This window comes from Gavialis gangeticus, unplaced genomic scaffold (assembly GCF_001723915.1).
Source record: "Gavialis gangeticus isolate Ggan-Ray unplaced genomic scaffold, GavGan_comp1, whole genome shotgun sequence".
In the NCBI taxonomy this organism is placed as follows: Eukaryota; Metazoa; Chordata; order Crocodylia; family Gavialidae; genus Gavialis; species Gavialis gangeticus.
Window position 1 is genome coordinate 14,652,978 of NW_017729018.1, and position 10,675 is coordinate 14,663,652.

A 10,675-nucleotide genomic window follows, 5' to 3' on the forward strand; every position below is an offset into this window, starting at 1 on the left:
ACGGGCAGGGGGAGCCTGGGCCGTGGGGGGAGGCATCACAGGTGGCCAGGCCCAGGGCGAGGGGCCGCATGGCCCAGGGCTGGGCGTGCAGCTTTGGGGCTTCCTGGGCATGGTGGGCGGCACTGCCACCTCGCAGCCCGCCGGCCGCTGCTTCCTCCCTCGGCGCGGGAGGGCCCAGCCCGTGGACCCGGAGGCTCTCAGGGTGGCCAGGTATGCAGCAGCCTGCCCTGGGCTCGGGGAATAGGCCCAGCCCAGCCAGGCACCTGGGTCAGGCCCTTTGTCCGGGGCAGGAGCAGCGTGCCGCTGGGAAACGGCCCTGGAGATGCAGGGCTCAAACAGCTGGACGGACAGACAGACAGCACGGGAGCCATGTCCTGATCCTCCGCTCCCCAGCAAGGCCCCGGCCCGTGGCCGTGGCACAGGCACAAGGCCCCCGCTTCTGCACCCAGGCCCACGAGGGGGCCCGGCCCGGCCCGGGGGGCGGCCTCGCAGTACGACGACAGCTGCTTTTACCCCTCCCGCCGTTACACCGCGAAGGGCCTCGCTCTCTGCCTGCGCCGCGAGGAGCCCGCGGCCCCGTCCTGGCAGTGAGGCACCAAGCCAGCACCCACCCGCGGAGCCAGGCCCCACGGCCCCCGCTGCCACCGCACCCGAGCCCGAGCGCCGGGGCAGGCCGCATGGAGCGCAACTCACCCAGGATGCAGGAGGCCCCTCTCCGGCGAGCTCAGCCCACGCAGTCACCGCCCCGCGCCTCCGGCTTCTCGTCCAAGTGCGGGGACAGGCCACAGCATCGCAGAAGTGGCAGCAAGAGCAGCTGTGCGGCGGGTGCACCAGCTGCTGGATCAGTCCCCACCACTTCCCCTTTCTCAAGTTGCGACCGAGCTTGGCCTTTCCCGGTCTGTGATGCACCCAGGCGGGGAGAGCGCGGTTGCCAGGCCCCGTCGACCCACTCGGACAGGAGGGGCGCGGAGCTGCCCCCAGGGAAAGCGCAGCCTCAACGTGCCCAGGCCCAGCCCGGAAAGGAGTGGACACGGGGCCGCCGGCTGCCGCAAGCAGCTTCCTGTTCCGTTCAGAGAAAAACCACTCGGCGTTTGCCTGTAAAGGCCGCGTACACGGTAGGGCTGTGACCACACGCCCGTCAGCAGGGTCCCGTGCAGGGGGCGCCCCGCGGCTGCCACGGGGCAGGTCCCTGCACCCCCGATGGCCCCTGAGCTCGCTGCAGGTTTCTGGGGTCCAGCCCGGGCACCACACGGAAGTGAGGCAAGTGCCAGCCAGGCCCTCGCGGCTCTGCTCGGATCGAGATCGGCACCACTCCCATTACGCAGTGCCATGGGTTTGGCAGCGTTGCAGCAGCTGCGACCCGGCCCTCCAGGAAACCACAGTCATTGACAGGAACTAAGATTCAGTTCCTCCACTGTCCGCAAGAGCCTGATGAACATCTGAGATCAGGACCGCGTTGGGCAAGAGGGGAGGTGTGAACGAGAGGTGGCCCGCCGCACACGGCTGCTTGGAGCAGCCCTGGGCCCTGCGGGTGGTGCGTTACGGTGCAAGAACCTAGGGACAGACTGGGCCACTCTCAGCGCGCCTTTGCGAGTGCTTGAGGCCCAGGATCCAGCACATTGCGGTGCCGCTACACAGCGCCTGTCCCGGCTGACACGACGGGCAGGGGAGCGTCACTCCGGGACGCGCTACGGGGTACCAGCACAGAACAGCACAGCACCCACTCTCCCCTTCATGCTCTCTCCTCATGTAGGTCCCTGGCAGATCCCAGCCAGGCAAGGGGCACGGGACAGCACCTGCCATAGAGGAACCCGGGATGCCCGCTGAGGAAGGGATGGGCATCCCGTGGGCTGGAGCCCAGCCTGTCCTGGGCAGGTGTGGGCGCAGCTGGCTCCAGGTGGGGACTCAAGCACGTGGCAGGTGCTGAGCTACAGCACGCACCACGCAGTGCATGGGGGAAAGGCTGGCCCCAGTCGCGAGCCCACGAAGGGCATGGGCAGGCAGCGTGGGGTCTGCCAGGTACCCTGCACAGAGCAGAAGAGCCACTTGTCACAACCAGCTGTCTCTCCTCCTGCTCCTGGACCAGGGCTGCTGCTGGCTCTGGCCTGTCAGCTCCCTTGGGGGGACGAAAGATGCACTTGGTGAGCAGAGCAAGCTGCACGAACCAGATCTGCAAACACCACCTGAGCAGCACTCCATACGCAGCCACTACCTGGATTCCCAAGGCGGAGACTTTGGGCCAGCTTTCATCTTTCCAGGCCAAGCCCTCCCACCTGCTGCTGCCATTAAAGATACAGGCCAGCGTGTCAGGCTGCTCCTGTGCAGCACAGCAGCCAAGCCCTGCAGTTGCCCCAGCCTCTCTTCCAGGCCAACTTTTTGCGCTCCGAGTGCATGGGACCTGCAAACCTCTGTTGTTGCCTTAGGAAGATCCTGCCCACACACTTGGTACCAAGAGCAGGAGAAGCCACCCAGCCATCACCTCGAGGGGACCCGGGAGATGGGCTGCAGAGCTGGCAGCAGCTAGCAGAGCAGGGGAGACTGATCTTATGGCAAACGGTCACAACGCAAAGGCTGCCGCAGGCACACAGCACGCTTGCTGGAAAGTGCTTGCAGCAGATCTGCCAGCTCGGGCTGTTTTATGGGTTCCTTGTGAGCACCGCAGGTCAAGCACGGTCTGTCCGAGTGGGCAGTTTTGCCAAGCCGATGACCTCCCCTTACCAGCCACCTGGGAGAGGAAGAAAAGGTGAGTCCAGCTGCTGTGCCTGGTCCTGGCGTGCGCTGGTCAAGACAAGCTGAACCGGCAGAAGGCACCGACCAGATGAGGAAGTTGGGCAACAACAGCAGATACAGCTCCGGGCAGAGAAGTGTAAACAGATGCACAAGGGAAGAGATGGGCCAGGCTCCTCCCCGGGACCCACAAGCTCCATACTCGACACGGCTCTCAGGCCAGTCCTCTATGTTGCGGACAGACATCCAGACCACTCCTGCGCCATGCAGAGCTGCACAGTATCGCTCTCATGGAAATACTGGCAGGTTCATCCGTGCATCACCACATCTGGCCCGAGGATCCTGTGCTCCAGTTGGGAAACAGGTAAGGTCCAGAGAAGGGAACAGAGAACAGGAACATCCAGGGGAACTTCAGGCCCAGAGAGCTCAGAAAAACCAAGCCCTATCTGTGCCTTTGTCTTGCAAAGAGGTTGGGCCCCAGGTCCCTGGTCCTGCTGGGCTCCCTGAGCCACTGGGGTTTTAGTTTCTGTGAGGGTACAAGCAGCTTCGAAAGAGCTGGCTGGGAGCTCCTATTCGCTCCACCCCGTGACAGAGTGCGTCCCCGTGGCAGACCACTGTTCAGGCTGGGTACCGGTAGCCACCTGCCCCCGGCAGCGCAGTGCACGGTGCAACCTAAGTCACCCTGGTTCTCGGACTGATTCAGCAGCCGGTGCTGAGCTCCAAGCTGCTGCCTCCTGTCTCCTGCAGGCCCCTAACCCAGCAAGCGGATCTCAGGCAAGCTTGGCTGCATCTACACTAATAAAATGCAAAGCCAGATCTATTTTTAAATGAGCGAGAATACAAGTGGCAGCTGTGATAGCTATGATACACCCCCCTGCCTGCAGCTGATCGCTACAGCTGGAGCAGAAACAGAATTTCACCCCGATAAAGAACAGGGCAAGTGGGAGGAAAAATGGTTTTAAAGCTCTCCAACACACTCAGCACTGACTGCTGCCTGACTCGGAGCACTGGGCTGCTCTGGTTTGCCAGGTCCAATTAAGTCTGCTAAGTGCCGGCCCGAGCGCGAAGCGGGGCCCAGAATGCAGCTCCACTGACGTGGTCTGCGCAGGACGAGCGCACCATGCAGTGGTGCAGGTGGAGTTTTCCTCTCCGTGCTACAGAAAGACAGCGCTAGGCGTCTCCTGGGAGAAGGCAATCCTCCCCTCCCGCCACTGTTTATCCAACGTCTTCATCTCCCGATGAAGCCATGCCCCAAGGACAGAGCCGAGGACAGATCCCAGAACCAACTGCGCAGAGGAGTTAAACGGGCCTCAAACCACAAGCCTAGAATTGGCAGGGCCAACCCCACCCTCCCCTTAGCTCCTTTCATTTTGCCACTAAAAGTATTACTTCTTCCAAGATGTGAATCTGATGCCTTTACTGTGGTAAAGCAGCGTTCAGCAATGCACAGACAGCAGAGACAAAAATGACCAGTTATTCCTGGATAACTTATTCAGAATTTTAATATATTCAGAATTTTAATATAAACAGTTAATTGTTCAATATTTTACACACAGCAAGATTTAATATTCAAAGATATCTTCTGTACATGTCACTGCTTGGCTCTTTTATGAAAACATTGAAAAATAAATCAAGCTTTTTTTTGTTTGTTTGTTTTGTTTTGTTTAAAACCATGGCACATTTTGATCCTTTACTTATTATTTCAAACAAGAGGTATCTGCAAAACTATCAGCATCCTGGGACCTTCTGTGTGCAGACAGGAAGGCAGGAGCAGCAAGATTAAATATAGAAAAAAAAATACAGACTTTACAGAGCTTTACCTAACACACAACTGAACATGCCTTTAGCTTATTTAAGGTACAAACAGAACGTTTGCTTTTGGCTGCATTGGTAAAGATGATGTCCAGCACCCACTTCAACGGGATGCCTCAAACACAAGGCACTGTGCTGATACTTGAACAAATCTATTCTTCACCCCAAACAAAGCTACCGTTTTCCTTTTAGCTTTTTAACATTTTAATTCAGCCTTCAAAGCTGAATGTGGCCCTTCTACAAACTCCATCAGCTCTTCTCTGCGGAGTCAGGGCTGGGGCAAGCGTTTGGTAACTGGTGTCGTGGAAGGTAACTGGTGCTGCTGGAAGAATTCAAGTGCGGCAAGAGTGATCTGGTGACAAGTGGGACAGTACGTCAGAGATACTGGGGACCTCCTAACCCAGTAAAAACCTTTACCAGTTTCAATCCGTATTTTCCTGCTGATGATACCGTGAAATATTTCAGCGTCTTAGTAAATGGGGAGTGGAGGTCTTACCACTGGATACAGTTTAGTTAGTTGCTCAAGCACATGCCTAAATTTAAGCTTGCGATTATATTTCCACTGAGGCCCATGGGACCACTGGAGTCTGTAGCATCCCTAAGCCTGGGCCACAGCGTTTCAATCATATTTTCCAGAACAAGTGAAATGGGGTGATTTACAGACCTTGGAACAAAACAAAACAAAAAAAAAAAGAACCATCAGAAATAGTTTTCTTGCTGACTCCAACTAGTTTGGCAAAATATAAACACTGCTCAAGTTAGTATTAACTTAATTATACAACATTTAAAAATAAATCTCCGTTTCTCCACCTGTCCTCTTCCAGCTTGCCCTGTGCTGCAGGTATTCTGCTGAACTGCAAGGCTGATGCTTGTTCCTGGAGGAACAAAGTGGGCTGATTTTAAAAATGAAATATCCACTTCACTGTATCAGATGTGGCAGTAATGTTTATAATGGCTTGCAAAAAAGCAAACTCCTCCAAAGGGCAGATTTACCGTCAGCCTCACTCCTAAGAGGTTCATGACAAGGCAAGCCAAAACAGAGCAGGGTGAAGCACATGAATGCTCTTACATCAATATTTGTGGACATTATCCAAGCAGAGTCAACATCGAGCCAAGCAGAAGATAATAAAAAGGCCAATTTTAATTTATGTTCCTAGAAATAACTCATCTTATCTCAGAGATTTCACGCGTTGAAGTTAGTATGCCTCAATCCCAATCCATTCAACAGCTCCTTTCCCTGGACACGGCTCTTCGGAAACCGCCAGGGCACTAGGCGTGTTGTCAAAGGCAGCAAGTTCACGACACAAACCATGCCCTGTTCGGCTCCAAGAGAGGTTTAGTGGGGCTAGGAAACAGCAAGAGGATCAAAGGTTTTACTGCAGTTTCTCAGTCCGTCTGCTGTTGCAGTCTCAGCCCGTCTCACATGGACTGACCAAGTACCCAGCATAAGCCTCTTTACTAAACTTTTTTATGGCACAAAGATTTTGGTTTAATTTCTGACTCGTAAAAGAGGTTCCAGTCTCCATATCAGGACCCACTCGCCTACTTGAAAGCCGCCATGGCGAAGGGCTCGGCCCCATCTTCATGCCCAGGGACATACAAGAGGGACCCAGCTTGCCTCTTCCCCTCCCCTGATAGAAAACCTGAGGCTGGAGGATAACTGGCACAGGATCTGCCTCACTCCTGTCTCTTTTCCCGGTTGCCTCCATCAGGTTCCACACAAGCAACGTGGGGAGCAGCTTTGAGGTTTTCCAAAGAGATACCAACATCACAGGCAACACACAAAAATGAAGCAGTGTCCTGTTACTATAACACATGTTTAGGAGGAAAGAGATACACTACCCATAATCCAGAGTACCCTTTAGCAACCTGACAGCAGCCTTTTTCCTTGCCAACATAGGTGCTTTACTACTTAGCATAAGACAGGTCTTGCTGCAGCTTGGTCTAGTTCACATCACACCTCTAAGCTAACCCTGCTGGCACGGAGCATGCAGCCATTAGCTCTTCTACCTTACAACACCACAGACTACTTATTTACAAGCCACCACAAGAAACACTTTTCTGAGCCTAGCAGACAAGCTTTGCAGCAGAGAGCAGTGCAAGGTGCACTGTCTTGCAAAAGAAGCGCCACCAGCTTTGCAAGGGATGTTCGGGGGAAGTTATTGTGTAATATTACCAAGACACCTGCCTATTCGCAGGCTCCTGCATCTGCGTAGGGAAGGCAGCAGGGCACAGATGCCCAGCTTGTATGTTCTGCTTTGCTAGCTTTGCATGTTGAGTTATGCGGCAGGGGGCAGCAAAACCCTCCTCTTTGCAACACAAGGCCCTGGGACAGATTCACAGGAGCGCTGGAAGAGGACCCAGCCTACCATGCTTCGACAGCCCCTCCAAGGTGGTCGCAGGGGTCCAGGCATCAGCGGCAGCTGGTGCTGCTCCTTTGGGAAAGGAGAGCGGTCTCCCAAGCAGCGTGCTGCAGCCACCCTGCCAGAGCCCTGCTCCACCACCCCGGGCCTTCTCGCCGCTCAGGTAGGGTTTCCCTGCAACGCATGGCTGGACGACCACGGCAGTCCCAGGGCTTTCAGCTCTGGTCCAAACCGCAGACAGCATCTCCCAAGAAGAAAGGCTGAGCCAACTGCCACGCAGCACCTTTCTGCAGGCAGATGATAAACACAGAGAAGTTTCTGTCCAACACGCACAGGTCCCACCACCCACTGACAGGCTTGTCCCACTGGTGAGGCCTGCCTTCAGGGCTCCTTCCAACCCCAGCATGGACTCGGGTCAAGGCAGAGACAAGCACGTCACAGTGGGCTGGAAGTAAAGGGTTTTCCAGCAAAGACCTCAGATTGGCAGAGGCTTTTTAGTTGTGCTTCTCCCCCCTGCACAAAAGCATGCATACAAGCCAGGCGCCACCCTCTTCCTCCTCCCTCATCCCCACAGCCACCACCGATGGCATACGCGCAGCACCCCAGCGCTAGCCACTGCCGATCCAGCACCACATGAAGATGCTGGAGGAGCTCACAGAGGTGCAGAGCAAAGAGCAAGCCTGGCCAAAGCAGAACACACATTCCCCTTCGGCGAGCTGAGCGCTGCCAAGTGTGCTATGCAGGGCCCAGCAGCACCAGGGAAAGCAAGCTAGGTACAATACAGGTTCCAGCATCTGCCTGCGTAACGGGTCTTCTCCTGCTCCTGGCTACAGTCGCTGCAATTCTGAAGTGTCCCAAAGGTAAGGATCCAGCCAGAGCGCTGCACTGCAGGGACTGCACCCTGCGCGCACGCACCCCAGATCTGCACCGGAGCAAGCCAAGAAGGAAACAGGATCCGTGATGTCCGACTCAGACTAGTCTATCGGGTCATTAACCTCTGTCCACACTGTTCCAAAAACACACCATCCACTCCTCCTCAGGCTGTGAATTCAGAAAGAGCCCACATACTTAATGTTTAACCTTGAAGACCGACTCTTTGTCCATAAAGGGGCATTTTCCTCATTACAGCAGAACTCTGGATACTGCATTAGATTCAGATTAGCCATTGTGTACCTGGAGCCACAGAGCGTCTTTGGTCACTACTGCTTAAATTAGGTGGTAAATAATGACAAGCTGTCCTCCCAGCCCTCTGGTAAATGGTCCCTAGTATTGGAATCAGCTGATATTGGATTTTCCCTGATTCACAATAGGTCCAGACCAGAATATTTCATCAAGTCTAGAGATGCATGGCATTAAAAAAATATCCTTACGAGACACTGAGGTAGACAGCGCCGAAGCAGGACAGAAAAATCCCACAACTTCCTCCTGCCTAGTTGTCATTGATAAAAATTTAAATGTTCTGTGTGTTTTAAGAAAGCAAATGGTTTGTTTTTACAGTGATTTATATATTAAAATAAATAAAAAAATCCTAATAAGAAAATCTCTCCATTAGAAAAGTGTGAGGATAGCTTTTGTTTCCTGCAGTGTAGTGTAGAGCTGCTAGACAGTCACTAGCTGTAAAGCCCAAGAAGTGTCAGCTAAGCCTCTTGAAACAGAAACTGCTTGTCTGGCATTTACACCATACATTTTGCATCTGGATTTGCACAGTTTGCAGCTTCTGCCTCTGTCACAATGGACTCGGGTGCAAGAAGCACAAGGGGCTGCTGTTCCTTCTCTGTGGCGCACCGAAGTCCGTACCACTCTCTAGGTGCTGCCCTCACAAGCTTAGCTACGGTCTGGCCTTGGCAGCCAGGGTCAAAGCAAAAGCACCCCCATTTGCTCCATCTCCTGCTCTATTTTCAACACTCGCTTTATCAGTTGTGGAAAGTGCGAAGCAGCAGCACCCAGGCAGGCTCACAAAGCAGCATCCCTACGTGCCTGGCACCCCTCCCAGCCGAGCCAGGAAAACCCCCTCGCTCGCAGCACACGGCACAGAGCGGTGCTACACTCGGCTGCAGCTCCCAGACCTTCCAGAACGAGCGGCCGGACACGGCCTTCTCTCTCCTCCTCGCCCACTGCTCTCCTGCACTAGCACAACCTGCCGCAGCCAGGGCATTTGCTTCTTGAGCTCAGCGATGCATTTGTGCCCCTCGGCTTCAGACCTTTTCCCTGCCAGCACACGAGACGCGTGCAGTCTAATACCTTACACTAGCAGCTCTGCCCATTATGCAAAGAGCAGCAAAACACAGCACGGTCTGAAAGACAACAGTCAGCATCCTGAGAGCTGAAGGCACCAGCTAACAACACAGCAGCCCTGACCGGCTTGCAGGGCACAGAGCAGGTATCTCAGAAAACACCAAAGGTCTGCTTGCTGGCCCAGGCCAGATGCCCACGCAGGTGGCAGGCAGAGGCTGGCTCACCACAGCCGGGCTCAACGGCGGCTTCACTTGCGGAGCACTGAGCACTCACCCACTCCTCTGGGGCGGGTTAGTGTCTTTTCCTGTTCGAGTTTTTGCTCTTCCACCTGTCGTGGGTTTTCTCCAACGTCGCTGGGAAAGTGCGCGTGGAAGGTAAACTGAAGTGGAAGCCAGGAAGCAGCAGAGCAGAGACCTGGGGGGCAGCGCTTTGACGTCTGTCAGCTGCCACCAACCAAGTCAAGTCCAAACTACTTTATCTCAGGGCTTTTAGCTGGAGCCAGCTGACTGTGTTATATAAATCACAAAACTGTATTTTAAAGCCTTGTCAAGTACAAACTTAACATGTGCTTCATAGTTCCTCAGAGAGTAATCAGCTAAAATTAGTTCATTCTGAAATCCTTGGACCACTTTAAGACCAAACAAACCAACCCCCAATTCTCCCGCACAAAGGATCATAACAATAATTTATATGAACTTAACATTTAAACCTTAAAAAAAAAAAAAAGAGGAAAAGAAAGAGGAAAAGAATGAAACAAAACATTTTAAATATATTACAGCAAACAATATATATACATATATACTTAATGCTGCAAGGACAGAAAGCTTGATCTCTCAGGTCAGGGGGCTCCTGCTTTGTTTGGTCTTGAAAGGATCCACAAAACTCAGACTTGTAGTCCTTTGGCTCCCAGCATATCTTCCTCATCTGCTAATGAGAGAAGAAGCTGCTCCCAAGTGTCCTTAGTATAAAAATAATCTGTTTAGGGTTCAGTCACTCCAGGGAACTGGGAAAAAGAGGAGTACACACTTACAAGAACAGGAAAGCTTCTATGAGAACATACAAAACTTATGTACAAAAAGAAGTGTATATCTTAATACATATGCACCCCACATGTATATACGGCATACGCACACATACACAAACACACACACACGCACGCACATGGGATTTCACCCATTTGAAAAGTATGAAAGCAGCAGCTATTGGTCAATCTGAGGATATGGCGCGTCCAACTGATGGGTGTTAAAATCCTTCGGCCGTAGTGAAAGATGCCAGAGACCTTGGAATTCTGCGGAGAACGTCTGTCCTGAAGAAGTTTCCTCCTGCACTGTAACCACGCAATTCGGAGACCGGCAACTCTCATCTCTTTTGCTGGCAAATGCAAATCCCCCTTCTTTTAACCCGACTGACAAGGTCACTTCCTGTTTTGAAACTATGGTTACAGAAGGAACAGCAGCCATGGAAACCTTTTCCATTTATGTTCACAGATAAGTCTGACAACCAGTCAACTTGGCACAAAAAAAAAAAAAAAAAAAAAA